At 44.6% G+C, this 22,493-nt stretch overlaps 1 protein-coding gene across 6 annotated transcripts in view; it reads left to right on the top strand.

Moving 5' to 3' along the window:
- gtdc1 (glycosyltransferase-like domain containing 1) overlaps positions 1–22,493 on the top strand; it is a 354,581-nt gene that overhangs the window by 271,329 nt on the left and 60,759 nt on the right. The gene's annotated exons all lie outside the window — the stretch shown is intronic.

Below are 22,493 nucleotides of genomic sequence, written 5' to 3'. Positions count from 1 at the left end.
GTAATCTTGTGTGTGACTGTCTGTAATGCGCCTCTGCACCTTCACGCCAGAGTAACACTGTATTGTTTGGCTGTATTCATGTGTGGTTTAATGAGAATTAAACTAGAATTGAATTGAAGCTCCCACTACCTACTAAATGATCCCAACTGCGTATGTCTCAAATAGCCTCTGAGAACCATGTCTAGCTCCTGGCCTTCATATGTGGCTTAGTGGTCAGACGTAGGTGTCAGTGTGGACATGGTGGAGGATTACAAATACCTGGGGATACGAATGGACAATAAACTGGACTGGTTTAAGAACACTGAGGTTGTCTACAAGAAGGGTCAGAACCGTCTCTATTTCCTGAGGAGACTGAGGTCCTTTAACATCTGCCGGACGATGCTGAGGATGTCCTACGAGGCTGTGGTGGCCAGTGCTGTCATGTTTGCTGTTGTGTGCTAGGGCAGCAGGCCAGCGTAAGGCCAGTGATGTTGTGGGGGTGGAACTGGACTCTCTGACGGTGGTGTCTGAAAAGAGGATGCTGTCCAAGTTGCATGCCATCTTGGACAATGTCTCCCATCCACTCCATAATGTACTGGTTAGGCACAGGAGTACATTCAGCCAGAGACTCATTCCACTGAGATGTAACACTGAGCGTCATAGGAAGTCATTCCTGCCTGTGGCCATCAAACTTTACAACTCCTCACTTGGAGTGTCAGACACCCTGAGCCAGTAGGCTTGTCCTGGACTTATTTCCACTTGGCATGATTACCTTATTATTATTCAATTATTTATGGTTTTATATTGCTATATTTCTACACTATTCTTGGTTGGTGCGGCTGTAATGAAACCCAATTTCCCTCGGGATCAATAAAGTATGCCTGTCTGTCTGTCTGTCTGTTAGCTACTAAGCCCAGTGGAACCGTTTCTACTGACAAGAAAAGGGACAAAGGTGGGTTACTGGCTCCTTAAAATCAGTCACTTTGGCAGATGGGGCCCATCAGCCGAGGTTGGCAACTCATCTAGGAGGAGGAGAACTTTGATCTCAAACCTCTGTTGCATTGTGGCTAGACCCACTCATGGGGAAGGCTCCAGGAGTAACCCCGAGGGGAAATTCTGGAGCTGGAGTCCCTAAGGCAGTCCTACATTGAGTTACATAGAGAAACATAGAAAATAGGTGCAGGAGTAGGCCCTTCAGCCCTTCGAGCCTGCACCGCCATTCAGTATGATCATGGCTGATCATCCAACTCAGAAACCTGTACCTGCTTTCTCTCCATACCCCCAGATCCCTTTAGCCACAAGGGCCATATCTAACCTCCTCTTAAATATAGCCAATGAACTGGCCTTAACTGTTTCCTGTGGCAGAGAATTCCACAGATTCACCACTCTTTGTGTGAAGAAGTTTTTCCTCATCTCGGTCCTAAAAGGCTTCCTTTTATCCTTAAACTGTGACCCCTCCTTCTGGACTTCCCCAACATCGGAAACAATCTTCCTGCATCTAGCCTGTCCAATCCCTTTAGAATTTTATACGTTTCAATAAGTTCCCCTTCAATCTTCTAAATTCCAGTGAGTATAAGCCTAGTCGATCCAGTCTTTCTTCATATGAAAGTTCTGCCATCCCAGGAATCAATCTGGTGAACCTTCTTTGTACTCCCTCTATGGCAAGAATGTCTTTCCTCAGATTAGGGAACCAAAACTGCACACAGTACTCTAGGTGCAATCTCACTAAGGCCTTGTACAACTGCAGTAGAACCTCCCTGCTCCTGTACTCAAATCCTTTTGCTATGAATGCCAACATACCATTTGCCTTTTTCACCGCCTGCTGTACCTGCATGCCCACCTTCAATGACTGGTGTACAATGACACCCAGGTCTCGTTGCACTTCCCCTTTTCCTAATCGGCCACCGTTCAGATAATAATCCGTTTTCCTGTTCTCGCAACCAAAGTGGATAAATGATGACTGGCAACTCCTGTGACGCCTCTGGTACCAAACTGTACTGGTCTTTGCCGTTCCTTTAGGTTCATCAGCTGCATGACTGTCACACGGGCAGCAGGTACCACATTGACAGCTGGAGTGCAACATCCACAGTCAACCCCAACCATTGGAGGTCCTCATGTAAATGATAACAGGAATCCCCCTGGGAGGTGAAAGGCTGGAGCAGAAGAAAGAGACACAGTTGAATAACCTTTCCTTCATACTGTAATAAAGACCTATCCAATCCCCTCCAAGACCATCCTGCTATGCTTGGCCAAACTCATTCTCACATAGAACTACTTTTTTGACTTCACCCGTTTTCTCCAAATCAAGAATGTCACCCTGGGAACTCACATGGGTCCATAGTGCTTCAATTCAATTCAAGTTTAAGTGCCATTTGACCATACATGAATACAGCCAAATGATCCAGTGTTACTATGGGGTGAAGGTGCAAAGGTACATTATCTCCATGGGATACATGGAACTGTCCTTGTTTCACTCTTTCTTAGGTACCCCTCACCATTTCTTATTGTCTATTGATGACTTTTTGTTCCAACTCTGCAAGTTCCATCATCTTTGTTGCCAATTTCCTTCCTGCTTTCACTTTTGCATGACAAATCTTTGACCTTTTCCTTACCTATCTTCAACAGAGAGGATATATCAGTGACCGGCATCTGTTATAAATCCACAGATCCCCACAACTATCTGGAGAACACCTCCAGTCATGCTTCCTGTTACAAAAAACGCACTCCCAGTATCTCCAGCTCCATCCTATCAGCCTTGTTAAAGCTTTATCCTGATCTTAAAATGACTTTATTCAGGATTTTTAAAAAAATATAACCTCCCCTACTGAAATGCTTTGCCTTTCAATGATGTTACAAGACATACTCTCACATACCGAGTCTTCCTTCAGTTGCAGTCGATGACTGCAATGTCTTCCGTGCCTTGTCATTCCCTTCGCTCTCCACGGAACATGTGAACTCATTCACATAGTCTGCCGGAGCTCAAATCAAGTCAAGTCACTTTTTATTGTCATTTTGACCATAACTGCTGGTACAGTACATAGTACAAATGAGACAACATCTTTCAGGACCGTGGTGTTACATGACACATTACAATACCTAGACTGAACTACGTAAAAAACAACACAGAAAAAAAAACTACACTAGACTACGGACCTACCCAGGACTGCATAAAGTGCACAAAACAGTGCAGGCATTACAATAAATAATAAACAAGACAATAGGGCAGTAAGGTGTCAGTCCAGGCTCTGGGAATTGAGGAGTCTGATAGCTTGGGGGAAGAAACTGTTACATAGTTTGATCGTGAGAGCCTGAATGCTTCGGTGCCTTTTCCCAGATGGCAGGAGGGAGAAGAGTTTGTATGAGGGGTGTGTGGGGTCCTTCATAATGCTGTTTCCTTTGTGGATGCAGCGTGTAGTGTAAATGTCCATGATGGCGGGAAGAGAGACCCCGATGATCTTCTCAGCTGACCTCACTATCTGCTGCAGGGTCTTGCGATCTGAGATGGTGCAATTTCCGAACCAGGCAGTGATGCAGCTGCTCAGGATGCTGACTTCGCATGCTAGGATGGGCATGTCCCTATCTCACTTGCATATGGGGTCACTGGCTACCCTCACCTGGTTTAGCCTATCTGTCAATGTGGTGCAACCGGGGGAGGGGGGGAGGTGACCACTGTTGCATGCAAACAGTGACTTGGATCCACAGGTGGGAACTGAGTGTCCAGTGGGGACCAAAAGTGAGCGAGCTACCCTGGGGTGGACACAACAAGACCCTTCAGCAGAGGTGCTATGCCTTCCTGGACACCCCATACCCGTAAATTAAATAATTACTGTAAGCAGTGCAAAAAGAGAGCAAAAAATAGTGAGGTCGTGTTCATGGGATGGTTCATTGTGTGTCCAGAAATCTGATGGTGGATGGGGAAGAGGCTGTTCCTAAAACACTGAGTGTGTGTCTTCAGTCTTCTTTCCAGTGGCAATATGAAGAGGGCATGTACTGGATGGTGGACATCCTTAATGATGGATGCCGGCTCTTTGAAGTATCGTCTTATGAAGGTGCCCTCGAAGCTGGGGAGGATAGTGCCCGTGATGAAGCTGTCTGAGTTTGCAACCCTCTGCAGCTTTTTCCAATCATGTGCAGTGTCGCCTCCACTCCAGGTGGTGATGTTAGTTAGAATACAGTGTATAATACAAAATACTTTCTGCTAATAAATTTCATCGATTAATTAATCTCACTCTGTTGTAGGCCTTTATTTTCTATAGTTTATTATCATCTCCAAATTTAGCTGAATTTAGCTGATGTGTGGTTTGCATTTAAATCGTTTGTGACTTGCATGTAATTTTTCACTTGATGTGGGTGCCACTGACCATCTCTAGTTGGAAGATGACTGTGAGTCAGTTTCATGAATTGTTACAGTTTTTTCTCATGACGGACTCCCACTGTTCTATTGGGTAAGTAGTGCAGGATTTAGATACATGGATAAAAAGTTTGCAACACGCTATTTTTTCAGCTTGTGATGGTGTGTAAATTGGGTATGTTGGTGCATCTTTCAGCTGAGTTTCCTCAGGGTGCTCCAGTTTCCCCCCTCATATTCCAAAGACACACAGCTAGGGTTAGTGAGTCATGGGCGTGCTATTTTGGCACCAGAAGCATGGCGACACTTGTGGCTTGCCTAGCACAATCCTCGCTGTTTTGATTTGACGCAAACACCCTGTTTCTCTTTATGTTTCGATATACATGTGACAAACCTTTAAAGATCTTTATCTTTGGTAGAGACTATGGTATTGGTATTCGATCTGCTGTGGAACATATAAATGGTGCACACTGCTGCACTGCTGTTAGATGAATTGCCACGCACGCAGGCCACATTGTCCAAATAATGTTGAGCTTCTTCCGATAAGATGCTGCTCTGTGTGATCTCTTAGCAGCATTGTGAGTGTACATTGCCTGAGAATTTAGCAGGGGCCAGTAAACATGCCAGAAACTTCAAAGTAGCCAACAAATCCAAAATTATTTAGTTCAGATTAGCTGAACATCTGTACCCGATCTTTTCCCAATTTATGGAAGTCAGCAAGTTTACGCTTGAAACCACTTACTGATTGGTTAAAGAATGCAGATGCACATAGAGGGGAAAAAACAAGCTCCCGAGATAAATATTGGAGAATGTGTGCCTCTGTCATTCTTGCAGTCTTCTTGGTAGCAGAATTAATAGATGTCAAAGTATAGATTTGAAGGATGTATTGTTTGAGGGCAAGCATGTGGTACATAATAATCAAAGCAGAAAGAGAGGAAATTCAGACTTCTGAAAGCCCACATTCAAACTGACTTCATGCAGTCCTGTCATATAATATTTAGTACACTGTTTGAAGATCATCTTAGGCCTTTATCAGGTTAGATTCTCTATTGTGAACATCTGTCTTGAATGATTGAGGAGTCCATATGAGTATGCATCTGAACTTAAAAGGAGATACTGTACATCCAAATATTCAAATGAACATAATAATTTGTAACTATGTAGGTCAGTGGGCTGCAGACTTAATAAGCGACCTTGTAATGAGGTAAACAATTTCCTCATCTTTGGTGGTGCACGTCAGCGAGCCATGACTTAGAATGTTAAATATCAAAAAGATATCTAGTTCCCTATTGATTTCAGTGACTTAAAACAGTATTATTAGGAGACAAATATGAGTTCAAACTTTGTGTGTTAAAAATAGTTAAATGTAGCCTACTTTTATCTCATGAATATTTCCACTAGCGTATAAAGTGCAGCAGTATGAGAAACAAAAGGGCAAATTATCTGATATATAATCACAGGACTTGAGTTATAAATACTTTTGATATACTGTAAAGTTTGATGTGCAACTGACTGCTTCTAAGGGTCAGATCAAATAACGTACAAAATCGAATGATTACCATGATGATTTGCTGTAAGTTGTTATATTTCTGCTGGATTTTTTTTTTTTGCACGTTTTCTGAGATGATCTTTTAATGCAGTGGCTAAAAACGAGAACTTAAGAAGCAAGTCCTGAAAATGGTTGCCGTGTGAACACTGTCACACAGAAATATGATAGTTGGTAAAGATTGTTTTTTGCTTCATGTGGAGCTGCCACTCTAGTCTCATACTTCAACATGTTTACAGCGTTAATGAGCAATTCTCTTTTTCAAGAAATCCAGTGCTACAATTGTAGAGAATCCATGTTCCAAATATCTATATATATTAAAAATAACTTCATCCCCTTTATTATTTTTAGAATATGTTCTATCTTGACAACCATTGGAAGCAGTCCTTCATTATCTGCCTTCTGATAGCTTTTTTGAAAATACCATTTGTTTACCCTTCACCTTCTGAGCTCAAATATCTTTGAAAATGTTATTTTTTTCCAGGCTTTTTCACAGTAATTGACTGTACCTGTTAACACCCTAGGAGCTTGACACTGTACCTTTCCCGTCGCCTTTATATTCTTAACATAAATGCAAGCCCAAAACTGTGTACAATGTTGTATGTTCAAAATTGCCCCCACAGCCCCAGAAAAAGAACAAAGGATTCTGCTTCCCTTTGTGATCACTTTTTGATAATTAATGACAAGAGTATCCATGCATCAAAATTCCTACTAAAGTCTTTCAGATGTCCTGAGGTCACGAGAGATCCTTTACCTTTCTATAATTTTCTTTTGCACACTGAACGCCCAAGTTGGTGCAGTTTTTCATTAATTCAGTTTTGCTTGTAATTCTATGGATTTTTTTGGGTGATATATATGTAATAAATTTACTTTGAACTTTGAACTGTTGAACTTTAGCATCACATTTTTAAAGCAGAGCTTTCTTTTCTATTTGCAAAATTTAGGCCAATAAAATATTAAGAACTATGTGAACCTATATGTTCATCTTTCAGTCCTTGTTATCCCATTCTGTGACAACTTACAATATTTTCAAAGTATGTTGTACTCCATGATCTAATGCTGTCAGAATTTCTATATTATTCTTCCAATTTCATTTGTGCAAGTTAGTTACACATTTCCAATGTAATTATATGAATATTTTGGTGTCCTTGATCTGTAAGCTGTATATTTACATATTCTACCCTTGGAGACCATTGCATGATCTGGGGCCAACAGTATTTGCTCCACATACAGTAATCTGTGCAATGGACTATGTGGATTTGTATTGTGGTTAATTAACTAACATACTTATTTACAGTTTACGGAACAGAAGGATCAGAAATAGGATTAGGCAAGACCATAACAGTACAATAATCAATCATAAAGTCCTTCAAAATGTCCACAAGGGATTAATTACCCTTCTGAATCTTCTGATAAAGAAGTGAAGATAAACAGCCATTTGGCTGCACAAAATCTCCAGATAGATTACAATGAGCAAAGCTCCTTCTCTGTCTGTCTCTTGTACAATCTTTGCTGACCACTTCCTTTGCTGCTGGAATTCAAAGGTGCTCCCAACATGGAAAATCTTTCTATTTTTTTACACTAACATTTCATTTGAACTTCCAAAATATTTATCCCATTTAATAACTTTTTCAACATCTGTCCTTCAATTGCTGTTTAGTTTCCTTCCCTAAGAATCACATGAACAACTTTTATTAATTTTATGCTATTTTTAATATTAAGACATTGAAGACCTATACACAATGGTGCTTTATTCAGTACTTTAAAATTAATAATACGTTGTTTACTCAGTAAATCATTTTGTTAATGGAGATAACCAAAACCCACTTATAATGGAACATTCAGGCCATTCGGCCCCTAATATGACAAATTTCTAACCTACCCTTAAGAGCAATCTTAACGCTTTCCTCCTACATTGCCCTCCATTTATCTATCATCTATATTCCTATCGAAGACTTTCTTAATTGTCCCTCATGTAACTGCCTATACCACTACCCCTGTTAGCACATTCCACGCACCTATCACTCTCTGGGTTAGAAAAATACTTACCTCTGACACCGTCCTTATACTTTCCTCCATTCTCCTTAAAATTATGCCTCTTTGTATTAGCCATTTCTGCTCTGCGAAATATTCTGATGCCTCTTATAATTTTGTTCACCTCTATCAAGTCACCCCTCATCCTCCTTTGCTCCAAATAAAAAAGTCTCAGATCACCTATTCTCTTAAGACATTCTCTCCAATCCAGACAGGATCCTTGTAAATCTCTTCTGCACCCTCCCCAAATTTACTATATCCTTCCTGTAATAAAGTGATCTGAATTTACTAAATGAAATCCTGGTATGACTAAATATGCTTGGTTTAGAGTAGCGATTCCTTAAATATTCCTTAAGCTGTAATGGCTATTTCATATTCTGTTCCTAATATCCCCAATGATAAACAAAAAACAGCTGATCCTACATCAAGACTGAGAGGGAAGATAGCCGGTTTAAAGGGGATAAGGAGGTTGGTGTGGGAGAGAGACAGAGGCCAGTAGATAGCAGATGGACTAAAAAGGGGTGAGGGATAATGGACAGAAGGAGCCAGGCAAAGGAGGTGCAATACCTTTTTCCTCACTACCAGTCCAGGGACCTAAGTAACATTTTGCAGGTGAGGCAAAAATTCAAGCTCATCTACCACATCTGTCGGCATGGTAACGTAAAGGTTAGCACAAGGCTTCACAGTATCAGCGAACCGGGTTCAATTCCTGCTGCTGTCTGCAAGGAGTTTGTTCGTTCTCCCCGTGACTGTGTGGGTTTCCTCTGGGTGATCTGGTCTCCTCCCACAGTCCAAAGATGTACCAGTTGATAGGTTAATTAGTCATCGTAAGTTGTCCCCTGATGAGGCTGGGGTTAAATTGGGGGATTGCTGGGCAGTGTGGCTTAAAGAGCCGGGCTTGCCCGTTCCACACTGTATCTCAATAAATACATTTGGTGCTCTCATTAGCAAGACCAAGCACAGACTACACAACCAGTTGTCAGTACACTTGTGCTCAGTCCATAATGGTCATCCTGATCTCCAGATTGCATGTCATTGAACAATGAATTGTCCATTTTCAGGTGACCTATAATTCCCGTGTTCCTTTCTCTCTGCTACTGATGCTCCATCTTTCCTTCCATTTTTGTTTTCTCCCCTCCTTTTGACCCCATCAACCGTTTCCTCCACCTCATACTCCATCCCCCTACTACCATACTGGATCCCCTCCCCGATCTGGTTCCATCTGCCCTTCATCCCTCCCAATATTTGTAGACTTTTTGTCCCTGCTTGTTACTGTTCCGCCTCTCACTCCACCTTCATCTTCCCCTCCCTCCATCTGTCTACAATATTCCAAGCGTGATTCTTTCAAAGATTTGGATTTGTTCTAATCCTCAAATTATATAAGATATTTTGAATGTTTTATGTATAAAGCCTTGAAAAGGTATTCAGTCCCCACAGCTACTTTCACATTTTACTGTCTCATTTTCTAAATTCAGAATATATTGAAGTAGGAATTTTTGAGTTAATCTACAAAACATTGTGCATCATATCAAATCAAAAGGAAAATTCCAAAACCTATCAACAGTTTACTGAAAATTAAAAGCTAAAGTTGTGAAGCTGAAGAAGTATTCATCCTCGGGCAATGCACTCTCTGCAGGAGCAATTCTGTATATTACCTTACCAACTCACCCAGTTTGTGGATGTACAAAACTGGAGGATCAGCTGTTTTCAATGAATTCATAAGAATATATGCCCACTCTCTCTGTAAGGTGCAACAGTATGGTAAATTTTCAACAGACCAAACCAAAATGAAGACAAGAGCATTCATTACAAGTCAGGGAAATGATCACAGAGGCACAAATCTATGGAAGGATACAGGACCATCTCAAAGGCACTGAACATATAGTACCTTGGAGCTCAGTGCAGTCCATTGTAAAAAAAAAAGTGGAATAAATATGAAACTGTGGTGACCCACTTCCCAGCACACTCGAACTGGCTCACAAAGTGGCGCGCGCCGGCATTGAGGCCGGTCCCAAAAAGGGCGACAAGCCTGCTTCACCAGCAAGGGAAAAGCCCGCGCGCGGGACGGGACTGTGAATACGTGCCCCCTACAGCATTCCCGCCCGGGGAGGGTGGGATCAGGAAGGCTTTAAAGTGAGGCCGTGAAGTTTGAATAAACCTCTTTCGCAACTGCAACTCACCGACTGCGTGTCATTATTTCAGCGCTGCATGTAGCACACGGCTACAATTGGTGACCCCGATGGTCCAAATGATATTTGGACCGGAGATGAACGACGCCGCATCTGTTCATGCAGTTTCGTTAAAACTGCCAAGCTTCTGGACGCTGCGACCTCACCTATGGTTCCAGAAAGCAGAAGCCCAATTCCACATTCGGCAGATATCCTTGGATGCCACACGTTACTACTACGTGGTGAGCTCTCTCGACCAGGAGACAGCCGCCCAGGTTGAGGAGTTCATACAGTCGCCCTCAGAGGACGGCAAATACACAGAATTCAAAGCCCTGCTCATAAGAACTTTCGGACTCTCACAGCGCGAGCGAGCTGCCCGCTTACTGCACCTGGATGGTTTGGGAGACAGGCCACCGTTGGCTTTGATGAACGAGATGCTCTCCCTGGCCGGAGGACACAAGCCCTGCCTCATGTTTGAGCAGGCATTCCTGGAGCAGCTGCCCGAGGACATACGCCTACTGCTGTCCAACGTGGATTTCAGCGACCCCCGGAAGGTGGCGGCCCGGGCAGACTTGCTGTGGAAAGCCAAGAAGTGGGGCGTCCGTCGCACAGATCACCAGGCCACGCTCCCAGCAGCAAACCAGACCAGGCCCGGCTGCAGAGCCCACTAACCCCAGAAGCAGGGGTGAGGAGACCAACGAACAATGGTGCTTCTACCACCAGCAGTGGGGCACAGAAGCCCGCCGCTGTAACCCGCCCTGCAAGTTCCCGGGAAATGCCAGGGCCAGCCGCTGCTGATGGCTACGGTGGATGGCCATCGGGATAGCCTCCTGTATGTCTGGGACAAGCGGTCGGGACGCCGCTTTTTGGTCAACATTGGAGCCGAGATCAGTGTCTTACCTCCAACGAGTTACAACACCCGCAACAGAGAACCGGGTCCCATCCTGAGGGCCGCAAATGGCAGCACAGTAAGGACCTACGGCACCCGTATGGTGCGGCTACAGTTCGGCTCCAGCCAGTTCACGTGGGACTTCACACTGGCCGCCGTAGCCCAACCGCTCCTGGGAGCGGATTTTTTGCGGGCTCACAGCCTACTGGTCGACCTGCCCAGGAAGAGACTGGTCCACACCGAGACCTTTCAAACGTTCTCCCTGGGTGAAGCCCAGTTGCCGGTCCCACACCTAGACTCCATCACGCTGTCCGACAACGACTACACCAGAGTCCTGGTGAATTTCCCAACGGTTCTGGCACCGCAGTTCATGGCAGCCATGCCCAGACACAGCGTACAGCACCACATCCCGACACAGGGACCACCCCTCCATGCCCGTGCTCGAAGGCTTCCCCCGGACAAGCTCCGACTAGCGAAGGAGGAGTTCAAGAGGATGGAGGAATTAGGGATCATATGGCGGTCGGACAGCCCATGGGCCTCCCCCCTGCTCATGGTGCCCAAAGCAATAGGGGGCTGGAGACCATGCGGTGACTACCGCAGACTGAACGAGGCTACAACACCGGACCGCTACCCTGTGCTGCACATTCAGGACTTTGCAGCAAACCTGCACGGCGCACGGATCTTCTCCAAGGTAGACCTCATCCGGAGATGCCATCAAATCCCGATGCATCCGGACGATGTCCCCAAAGCGGCATTCATTTTGAGTTCGGCCTTTTCGAGTTCCCCCGCATGCCGTTCAGCCTAAAGAATGCCGCACAGACGTTTTAGCGGTTAATGGACGTGGTGGGATGCGGCCTGGACTTCGCTTTCATCTATTTGGGCGACATCCTCATAGCCAGCAGTAGTCGTCAGGAGCATCTGTCCCACCTCCGTCAACTCTACGCCCGACTGAGTGAATACGGCCTAACAATCAACCCGGCCAAATGCCAGTTCGGGCTCGACACCATCGACTTCCTGGGCCACAGGATTACTAAAGACGGGGCAATCCCTCTGCCCACTAAGGTAGACGCGGTCCGCCATTTCCCCCGACCCAACACAATCAAAGGCCTTCAGGAATTCGTGGGTATGGTGAATTTCTACCACCGCTTCTTCCCTTCAGCTGCCGGAATCATGCGCCCCCTGTTCACCCTGATGTCGGGTAAGGGCAAGGACATTACCTGGGATGAGGAGTCCGCCACCGCTTTCGATAAAACCAAAGAAGCCTTGGCAAATGCTGCGATGCTAGTGCACCCCAGAACAGACGTCCCCACCGCCCTCACAGTGAACGCATCCAACACGGCAGTCGGTGGAGTGCTGGAACAACTCATCGAGGGTCGCTGGCAACCCCTGCAGTTTTTCAGCAAACACCTACAACCACCTGAGCTCAAATACAGTGCTTTTGACTGGGAACTGTTGGCGCTATACCTGGCAATCCAGCATTTCAGGTACTTCTTAGAAGGTAGGCCCTTCACCACGTTCACGGACCAAAAACCGCTTACCTTTGCATTCACGAAAGCATCCGACCCCTGGTCATCCCGCCAGCAGCGACATCTGTCCTACATCTCCAAATACACGACGGATGTCCGGCATGTCTAGGGAAAGGACAATGTCGTGGCAGATGCCCTCTCCCGCCCTAACATCCAAGCCCTGTCCCAGGGGGTAGACTATGAAGCGCTGGCGGAGGCACAGCAGGTAGACGAGGAGATCCCTAGTTACAGAACTGCAGTCTCTGGTTTGCAGCTCCAGGACCTCCCCGTAGGCCCAGGTGAGAGGACCCTACTGTGTGACCTAACCACCGGCCAACCCCGCCCCATCGTCCCGGCAGCCTGGCGGCGGCGCGTTTTCAACTCCATTCACAACTTATCAGGTCAGCTGTCCGGATGGTAGCCAACAGGTTCGTTTGGCACGGACTCCGCAAGCAGGTCAGTGAATGGGCCAGAACGTGCATGCACTGCCAAACAGCCAAGGTGCAGCGGCACACCAAAGCCCTGCCGCAGCAGTTCCACCCCACCCGTGGGCGTTTCGACCACATTCATGTGGATATCGTGGGCCCCCTGCCAGTGTCGCGAGGAGCGCGGCACCTCCTGACTATCGTGGACCGGTTCACAAGATGGCCAGAGGTGGTCCCACTGACCGACACCACCTCCGAATCCTGCGCCCGAGCACTAATCGCAACCTGGGTATCTCGCTTTGGTGTACCGGCCCACATTACCTCCGACAGAGGCGCCCAGTTCACCTCCAGCCTGTGGTCAGCTATGGCCAGCCTTTTGAGGGCATAGCTGCACCACACAACTGCCTACCACCCACAGTCGAACGAACTAGTGGAGCGTTTCCACCGTCACCTGAAGTCGGCTCTCATGGCCCGGCTCAAAGGGCCTAACTGGGTGGACGAGTTTCCCTGGGTCCTGCTCGGAATCCGCACGGCGCCCAAAGAGGATCTGCACACCTCGTCGGCCGAGTTGGTGTACGACGCACCCCTGGTCGTCCCAGGGGAGTTCATACCAGCCCTAAGGGGGCAAGAGGAAGAACCCGCAGCAGTCCTGGACAGACTACGTGAGAGGCTCGGTAACCTGGCCCCCACACCCACTTCACAGCATGGGCAGAACCCGACCTGCGTAAGTACCAAAGACTTGCAGAACTGTAAGTTCGTTTTTGTACAACGGGGCGGACACCGGACTCCGCTACAACGGCCCTACGAGGGGCCGTTTACGGTGATCAGAAATAACGGGTCCACATTCGTGCTGGACATTGGGGGGAAAGAGGAAGTTTTCACGGTGGACCGACTCAAACCGGCCCACGTGGACTTGGCGCAGCCGGTTGAGATTCAGGCACCGCGGCGCAGAGGCAGACCTCCCAAACAGGGACCAACCCAGACTGAGGACATTGAGGGGTGTATTGCCGGTTCTGGGGGGGGGGTGGGGTTATGTGGCGACCCACTTCCCAGCGCACTCAAACCGGCTCACAAAGTGGCGCGCGCCGGCATTGAGGCCAGTCCCAAAAAGGGCGTCAAGTCTGCTTCACCAGCAAGGGGAAAAGCCCACGTGCGGGACGGGACTGTGAATACGTGCCCCCTACAGCATCCCCGCCCAGGGAGGGCGGGAACAGGAAGGCTTTAAAGCGAGGCCGCGAAGTTTGAATAAACCTCTTTTGCGACTGCAACTCACCAACTGCGTGTCGTTATTTCAGTGCTGCGTGTAGCACACCACTACAAAACCATAGCCACAGTACCTATTCAGGCCACCCCCCCCCCCCAAACGTAGTCACCAGAAAGAATAGCACTTGTAAGAGTAACAAGCACCTATGCTCCGTCTGCCAGAAAAAGCTGGATCTCCCAATCTCCACCCATCTTAATTCCACTTCCCATTGCCATTCTGACATGTCAGTCCACGGCATCCTCTACTGTCACAATGAGGCCATTCTCAGGTTGGAGGAGCAACACCGTTTATTCCATCTGGGTAGTCTCCAACCCGATGGCATAACATTGATTTCTCAAACTTCCGGTAATGCCCCCCCCCCCCCCCCACTTCACCATTCCCCTTTCCCATTTCCCTCTCTCCTGCCTATCACCTCCTTCTGGTGCTCATCCCTCTTTTCTTTTTTCCATATCCTTTTTTCCTCTCCTATCAGATTCCCCCTCCTCCAGCCCTGTATCTCTTTCACGAGTCAACTTCTCAGTTCTTTACTTCACCCCTGCCCCCCCACTCCCGTTTTCATCTATCACCTTGTGGTTCTTCCTTCTTCACCCCACTTTCTTACTCTGACTCCTCAGCTACTTTTCCCCCACCTGATGAAGGGTCTCAGCCTGAAATGTCATCTGTACAGTTTTCCATTGATGCAGCCCGGCCTGCTGAGTTCCTCCAGAATTTTGTGTGTGTGGCTTGGATTTCCAGCATCTGCAGGTCTTCTCTTACTTGTAAGAGAGGCTACTGTGATGCCAGCAGTCACTCTCAGTGAGCTGCAGAAGTCGGTGGCTGCAACTGGAGGTGAAGTTCATGGCTCCACAGTCTCTATGGCCTTGTGTACGAAGTATATATATGGAAGAGTGGCAAGGAAGAATGTCTGGCTAAAAAAAGCAGATCCTTGATCGTACAGATTTTGCGAAGTGCCATTTAGAAAGTACTGTAAGTATATGGAAGAAGGTCTAAAGAAGAAGTATTTGGCCTCAACACCAAGTGGTATGCGTGGCATAATTCTAATACTGTGCGTCAGCAAGTTAACACCATCCCCACTGTAAAGTACGGCGGAGGTAGCATCATGCTCTGGGGATGCTTTTCAGAAGCAGGAACTGGAAATCTGGTCAGGATTGATGGGGCAATGAACGCTGCGAAATGCAGAGAGATCATGGACCAAAACCTCGTAATCTCTGCCAGAAAGCTTAAACTGGGGAGGAAGTTTGTCTTTCAACAGGACAATGACCCAGAGCAATCAGAATCAGGTTTATTATCACCGGCATGTGACGTGAAATAGGCAAACTGCCAGAGCAACCATGGAGTGGCTTCAAATGTAGAAAATTTATATCCTTGAGTCGCCCAGTCAGAGTCCTGACCTTAACCCAATGGAACATCTCTGGCAAGACCTCAAAATTGGTGTGTCCTGCTGTTTCCCAATTAACCTGACATAACTTGAGCAATTTTGCAAGGGGTAAGCAAATTTTGTTCCATCACCTTGAGCAAAGCTATTAGGGACTTACCCAAAAAGTCGACTGGCTGTAGTAGCTGTAAGAGGTGGCTCAATTAAGTACTGAGGAAAGGGGATTGAATACTTTTGATCTACTGACATTTCAGTTTTTGAATCTTTAGTTTTTCATGCTTTACAATTTTCTGGGTTTTTTGGCGGGATCTGGTGGGAAAAAAAAAAGGAGTATGTTGTTTCACAAATAAAAATTCTCTATTAAATTGATCAAAATCCCTGGTTGTAAGACTCATTTATGTGAACAAAGGGTTGGGGGCTGGATACTATTGCAAGGCACTGTATATTCCAGGATTTTGCTTTCCATTTTTGTTCATTTTCTTATACATTATCTTCAAACTGTTAAATAATGTCTGAACAGGCTGTTACATATTACGGGGGTTCCCAACACAGGATGCAGAACTCCTGAGTTGGGAAGGGGATATGGAGCAATGTGGTGGAGTGTGGGCTGGACTCGCATCAAGATTACAGGGGGTTTATGGGACCTTAATACCTGCCACAAATCCCACCTATGTAGGATTTTGAGAACATGTCTTATTCTTTCTGCATCATTTTTATCCTGTTGTGCAAGGCTTGTATTTTTTTATTCTTAAACCACTTTATTACTTTGACTCATAACTTACCATTATCCACAAACTTAACCTTTCTTTACACAATGGCTTTTCTGCGGTTCTTAATAAATATTCAAGACCAATCCTTCAGGGATTTTATGGGTCACAGCTGCCCTATTATCTAACCAATTGATAATCCAATTTCCAACTTCATTTTGGATCCCACGAGCTTTCACTGGAGCCATGGGTCTCCTTTGAGGGGCTTTCTGTTTTGAATAATAGTTGGCAGGACTGGGTACAGCTGGAGGCAAAAGCAACAAAAAACAGATGCCTCTGATTTGACAGTTGTTGAGAGGATGAAAGACTTAGAGTGGCCAGGTACAAGGTCAGTTGGAAATGTTCAACAGCTTGGTTCTTACCCTGGTAATTCTGCTTCTGCAAGTGCTAGTTAAATGAACATGCACTCCAGGGACATAGTTCGAGGCAATCTCAGTCCGTGGAGGACTGTTCCCCAGGCAGGAGAAGCAGCAACTGATGTCTTGCCATTGGCATTCTTAGTAGCCTTTCAAATTGTTATAACTGCCAAGTTGGAGCTGTGGTAACCCTTGTGCTCTTAAATATGGAATTCAATTTGTGTTTTTATTTTAATTTTAATCTTTGCAATAAATATGAATATTAATTGAATGATTACTCCAATATATTTGAAGAAATGGCTTTTTTTTCTTCACAAAAGTATTCACAAAGATTATATTGCATACTTTATAACTATAAAGAAATAAAAGTACTGCAGCTTAACCACAGAAATGACAGTTTAAAGATGTTTGCCATTGGCAAAAAAATTATAAATATAAATTAGAAAAGGATTAAGTACTGCTGATGTAGGTGAACATGTTAGTAGTGGTTTACAGAAGACTAGTCAATCGAGTGGAAGTTCAAGTACAGAAAGTGAATGGATTCAGAAATTGAAGACACAGGAGGAGGCCATTTGGCACATCTTATCTGTGTCAGCCAAACACTGACTCCAGACCTGGGATCCATGGACCCCTTACTTACTTCAAGTCTTCAACCAGGTGCTTTTGAAAGCTGTCAAAGCTTTATTTTTCCACAAATACTTCAGGAAGTCACTTCCTGATCTCCAGCATCCCATAATTTATTTTTCTCCCAATACTCTCTAATTCTTCTATCAATTCAAATCTATGCCTCCCCACTAACATATCCCCAAGTTATTAACATGCTGATTAAGGAAATAGGTCCTTCCTGTTTACCCTACACAGTTTCTCAGAATTTAATACATCTCAATCAAATTTCTCTTCAGTCTTCTTTGCTTCAATGAAAATGACCCCAGCCTTGATTGTCTTTCATAACATTATTTCCAAGCCTTGCCAGCATCCTTCTAAATCCCAAACTCCGATGCTGCTGTTTCCTTCCCGTACTGTGGTGACCAAATATACACACAGTTCTTTAGCTATGGATTACCTAATATTTTATAAACTATGAATTTGAGCACTCTGGTATTTTATTCTTTGCAGATAATGAAGGGACGTGTTCCATTTGCCTATTCAATGGAAGGGACATATTTGGTTGAATAGGCAAATGGAATACGTCCCTTCATTCTTCAATAAGATTTATGAACATTTGGAAGACTATAGTCTAATTAGGGACAGTGAACCTGGCTTTGTGTGGGGCTAGATGTGTCTTACTAACTTGATTAAATTTCTGTAAGAGGTCATGAAGATGATTGATGGAGATAGAGTTATGAATGTTGCCTAGATGGATTTTAGTAAGGTGTTTGACAAGGTCCCCTGTGTGGCTCATTCATAAGATTAAGGTGCATGAGGTCTATGTTGAATTGGCTGCTTGGTTCAGAATTGGCTTGACTATAGAAGATAAAGTGGAGTGGTTAATGGTAGATTATCAGTGGAGGTCTATTACCAGTGGTGTTCCAAAGGGATCTGTACTGGGATCTCTGCTATTTGTGATATCTAATAGATGATCTGGCTGAAAATAAAATAGATTGGTTAGTAAATTTGCGGACATTACAAACATTGGTTGTGTTGTTGATAGTGTAGAAGATTGGCAAAGGATACAGTGGGATATAGATCAGTTGCAGATATGGTTGGAGAAATGGCAGATGAAGTTAAAACCAGCAAAATGTGAAGTGTTCACTTTAGGAGAAAGGGGCAGTGTACTGTTAATAGCAAGACCTTTAACAGTTTTGATGTACAGAGGGATCTTGGGATCCAAGTCCTTAACTCTCTGAAAGTGCATGCACAGGTTGATAGGTTTTAAAGAAGGCACATGACATGCTTCCCTGTATTACTGAGGGCCTGTGCGACTGAGCTGGGAGAACCACTACAGCGCATCTTCAACATGAGCCTGGAGCAGAGAAGAGTACCCAGACAGTGGAAAACATCCTGTATTGTCCCGGTACCGAAGAAACCACAACCAAAGGAGTTGAATGACTTCAGACCTGTTGCCTTGACGTCGCACGTGATGAAGACCATGGAGCGGCTGATAATACAGAATCTGAGGCCACAAACCAGGCACGCCCAGGATCCTCTTCAGTTTGCGTATAAGGAGAAGGTGGGAGTGGAGGATGCTATCACGTATTTGCTGCACAAATCACTCTCTCACCTAGAGGGGGTCAGTTGTGCTGTGAGGATTACATTCCTTGACTTCTCTAGTGCCTTTAACACCATCCAGCCCAAGATCTTAAGGCACAAACTAACGGAGATGGGAGTAGACTCTCACATGGTGGATTGGATAGTGGACTACTTGACAGATAGACCTCAGTATGTGCGGTTGGGAGACTGTAGGTCTGACATGGTGGTCAGCAGCACAGGGGCGCCGCAGGGAACCGTACTCTCTCCGGTCCTGTTCACCCTGTACACATCAGACTTCCAATATAACTCGGAGTCCTGCCATGTGCAGAAGTTCACTGATGACACGGCCATAGTGGGGTGTGTCAGGAATGGACAGGAGGAGGAGTATAGGAAACTGATACAGGACTTTGTGATATGGTGCAACTCAAACTACCTGCGTCTCAATATCACCAAGACCAAGGAGATGGTGGTGGACTTTAGGAGATCTAGGCCTCATATGGAGCCAGTGATCATTAATGGAGAATGTGTGGAGCAGGTTAAGACCTACAAGTATCTGGGAGTACAGTTAGACGAGAAGCTAGACTGGACTGCCAACACAGATGCCTTGTGCAGGAAGGCACAGAGGCGACTGTACTTCCTAAGAAGGTTGGCGTCATTCAATGTCTGTGGTGAGATGCTGAAGATGTTCTATAGGTCAGTTGTGGAGAGCGCCCTCTTCTTTGTGGTGGCGTGTTGGGGAGGAAGCATTAAGAAGAGGGACGCCTCACGTCTTAATAAGCTGGTAAGGAAGGCGGGCTCTGTCGTGGGCAAAGTACTGGAGAGTTTAACATCGGTAGCTGAGCAAAGGGCGCTGAGTAGGCTACGGTCAATTATGGATAACTCTGAACATCCTCTACATAGCACCATCCAGAGACAGAGAAGCAGTTTCAGCGACAGGTTACTATCGATGCAGTGCTCCTCAGACAGGATGAAGAGGTCAATACTCCCCAATGCCATTAGGCTTTACAATTCTACCGCCAGGACTTAAGAACTTTTTAAAAGCTATTATTAATGCTTTTGAGATAGTGATTTAGATGCATATCATATTTTTTTACTGAGTTAAGTATTGTATGTAATTAGTTTTGCTACAACAAGTGTATGGGACATTGGAAAAAAGTTGGAATTTCCCCATGGGGATGAATAAAGTATCTATCTATCTATCTATTACTTGAGGAATTTAGTTCAAGAGTCAAGAAGTTATCTTGAAGCTTTTTAAAACTCCAATTACACTACTTCTGGAGTAAGGCACACCGTTCTGGTCGCCCCATTATAGAAAGGATGTCAAGGCTTTGGAGATGGTGCAGAAGAGATTTACCAAGTTACTGCCTGGATTAGAGGGAAGATGCTACTAGAGGCTGGACAAACTTGGGTTGTTCTCTCTGGAGTGGCAGATGCTGAGGGGAGGTCTGATAATATTATGAGAGGTTTCGAGAGAGTCCACATTTTCCCAGGGTTGAAATGTCGAATACCAGAGGGTGTGCATTTAGGGTGGAATGAAGAAACATTCAAAGGGCAAGGTTTTTTAACATGGAGAGCGGTGGGTGCCTGAACTGTGCTGCTGGGGTAATAGTGCAGGTAAATACAATTGAAACATTCATGATGCTCCTAGATAGGCTCAGGAATGTACAATAGAAGGATATAGACATGGCTTTAGTTGGGTATTTGTTTGCTATTTTCACTAGTTCGCCACAACATTGGGTGCTGAAGGGCCGGTTCTGTGCTATACTATTCTATCTTCTAAATGATTCTAAAGAAAACCTGGACTATGATACATAGGTCAATAAATTTTATCCACTGGAACTATCTTTAGTTGATTAATATCAGTCTATTCACCAACTACTAAACATTAAGCTTATTTTCAAAAAGGTAAAACTGATTTGGAATGAATTTGAAGCCAAATGCTTTTAGAGCAGGGGTTGCCAGCCTTTCTTATGCCATAGACCCCTGCCATTAATTGAGAGGTCTGCGGACCACAAGTTGGAAACCCCTTATTCAGAGACTTTTGTCTTGCATTTCTACCATTCTATTAGGTATATAAAATCTACCTTAGAGTATTTGATTTATTGGCAAATCAAAGTAGAACTGTATCAACACCAGCATTTTGAACACTTGAATTGGCCTCTAGTTCTGTGCAACAATTGATAGGTTACATTTTGGATGATACAAGGGGTACTTTTCTTCCATTAATAAAACATCATTCATCTTCTTCATTTCTTTGAATATGTGGTATCCACAGATGCAATTACATCAGTCACTCAGGACGCATTCTTGAAAAATAATGTGTTGCTGCATTTGTGTGACAACTCGACAATAAATCCAGGTCATAATGCAAGAGGTTTGAGGTATTGAGAATTTCCATGTGGATCTGGCTGCTTACATTTAAAAATGCTTTGGAAGTATATTTGTTCCAACATGCCAATAACACTAATGCATCTTTTTTGTTGCATGTGGTAAATTTTGTATCTATAACCTATGCTGAAGATCATATGCCACTGATCTTGGCCCAAAACGTCAGTCCAAAGGTTCGCTTATCAGTTCATCATATTAGCATGCACAGAATACAGCAGACAGGGCAGTCTTCATTGGGTCAATTTAGACACCAGTCCAGATAAACCGAATAGACAGGGTGTTGGTTGAGACGAGAACCGATTTTGCTCATTCTCCGCGGTGGACATCTCCATGGCAATGTGGCTATGAAGACGGCACCGCTGTGTTCCGTGCCCACTAAGGAATAGGCAAGGCTTTGGGCCTACTCTGCGCTGTCCCAGGGTTCAGATCTGAGGACTCATTTTTGGTTCGGAATGCTGTTGTTTGTTTAAATTGTTTGCATGACTTGTATTTTTTTTTTCTCTTGTGCAATGAGTGAAGGTCTTTTATTTTTATTTTTATACTTTTTTCTTTAAATTGGGTTATTTTGAGTTTCTTGCTTTGTGGCTACCTGTGAGCAAGCAAATCTCAAGGTTATATAATTTATACATTCTTTGATAATAGATGTACGTGAATCTTAAATCTTGTCTGAACATTTAGCAATAGAGAAAGCTAGCTTGTGAAGAAGAGAGAGTCTTCCTCACTCTGAAGTCTAACCTCCTGAGACAAGGAGGAAAGGGAAGCTTATAGGATACTCCAGTTATCACCTATGACATGAGAATAATGCATTTGCTCTCTGCTGTAAAGTGTTCATGTGTTCTAAAAATAATGTTTTCCTGCAGCATTGACCCAAGTCATGACAAATGGGAGGTAACATCTTCTCTGCCCAATGATTCAATGACACCTATTAACAACATGAAATTTAAGGAACCTGAATTAATGTCAGTTGTGTGCATAGTTTATTCACAGATATTTTAATTTCAGCTGGATATCTTAATTTTTTGAGGCTAAAGGAACAAAAGTAATCAAAAAAGGAAAATAGCTATCATTAACAATATTCAGGCAACTTCTAAATATGATCATTGAATTCAAAGCTTTTTTGTAACCAAATTTGCAAGCACATTGGTGACAAAAATGATTGATGACCTTGATGACAGTTCTACACAGGCCTCCAACAGTAGCTGGGATGTGGACTACAGATTATGGTGGGAAATAGAAAAGGCATGTCAAAAGGACAATGT

The sequence above is a fragment of the Hemitrygon akajei genome, chromosome 2 (genome assembly GCF_048418815.1).
Source record: "Hemitrygon akajei chromosome 2, sHemAka1.3, whole genome shotgun sequence".
Classification (NCBI taxonomy): Eukaryota; Metazoa; Chordata; class Chondrichthyes; order Myliobatiformes; family Dasyatidae; genus Hemitrygon; species Hemitrygon akajei.
Note: the sequence above shows the minus strand (reverse complement) of the source record. Positions and strands in the feature narration are given on the sequence as shown.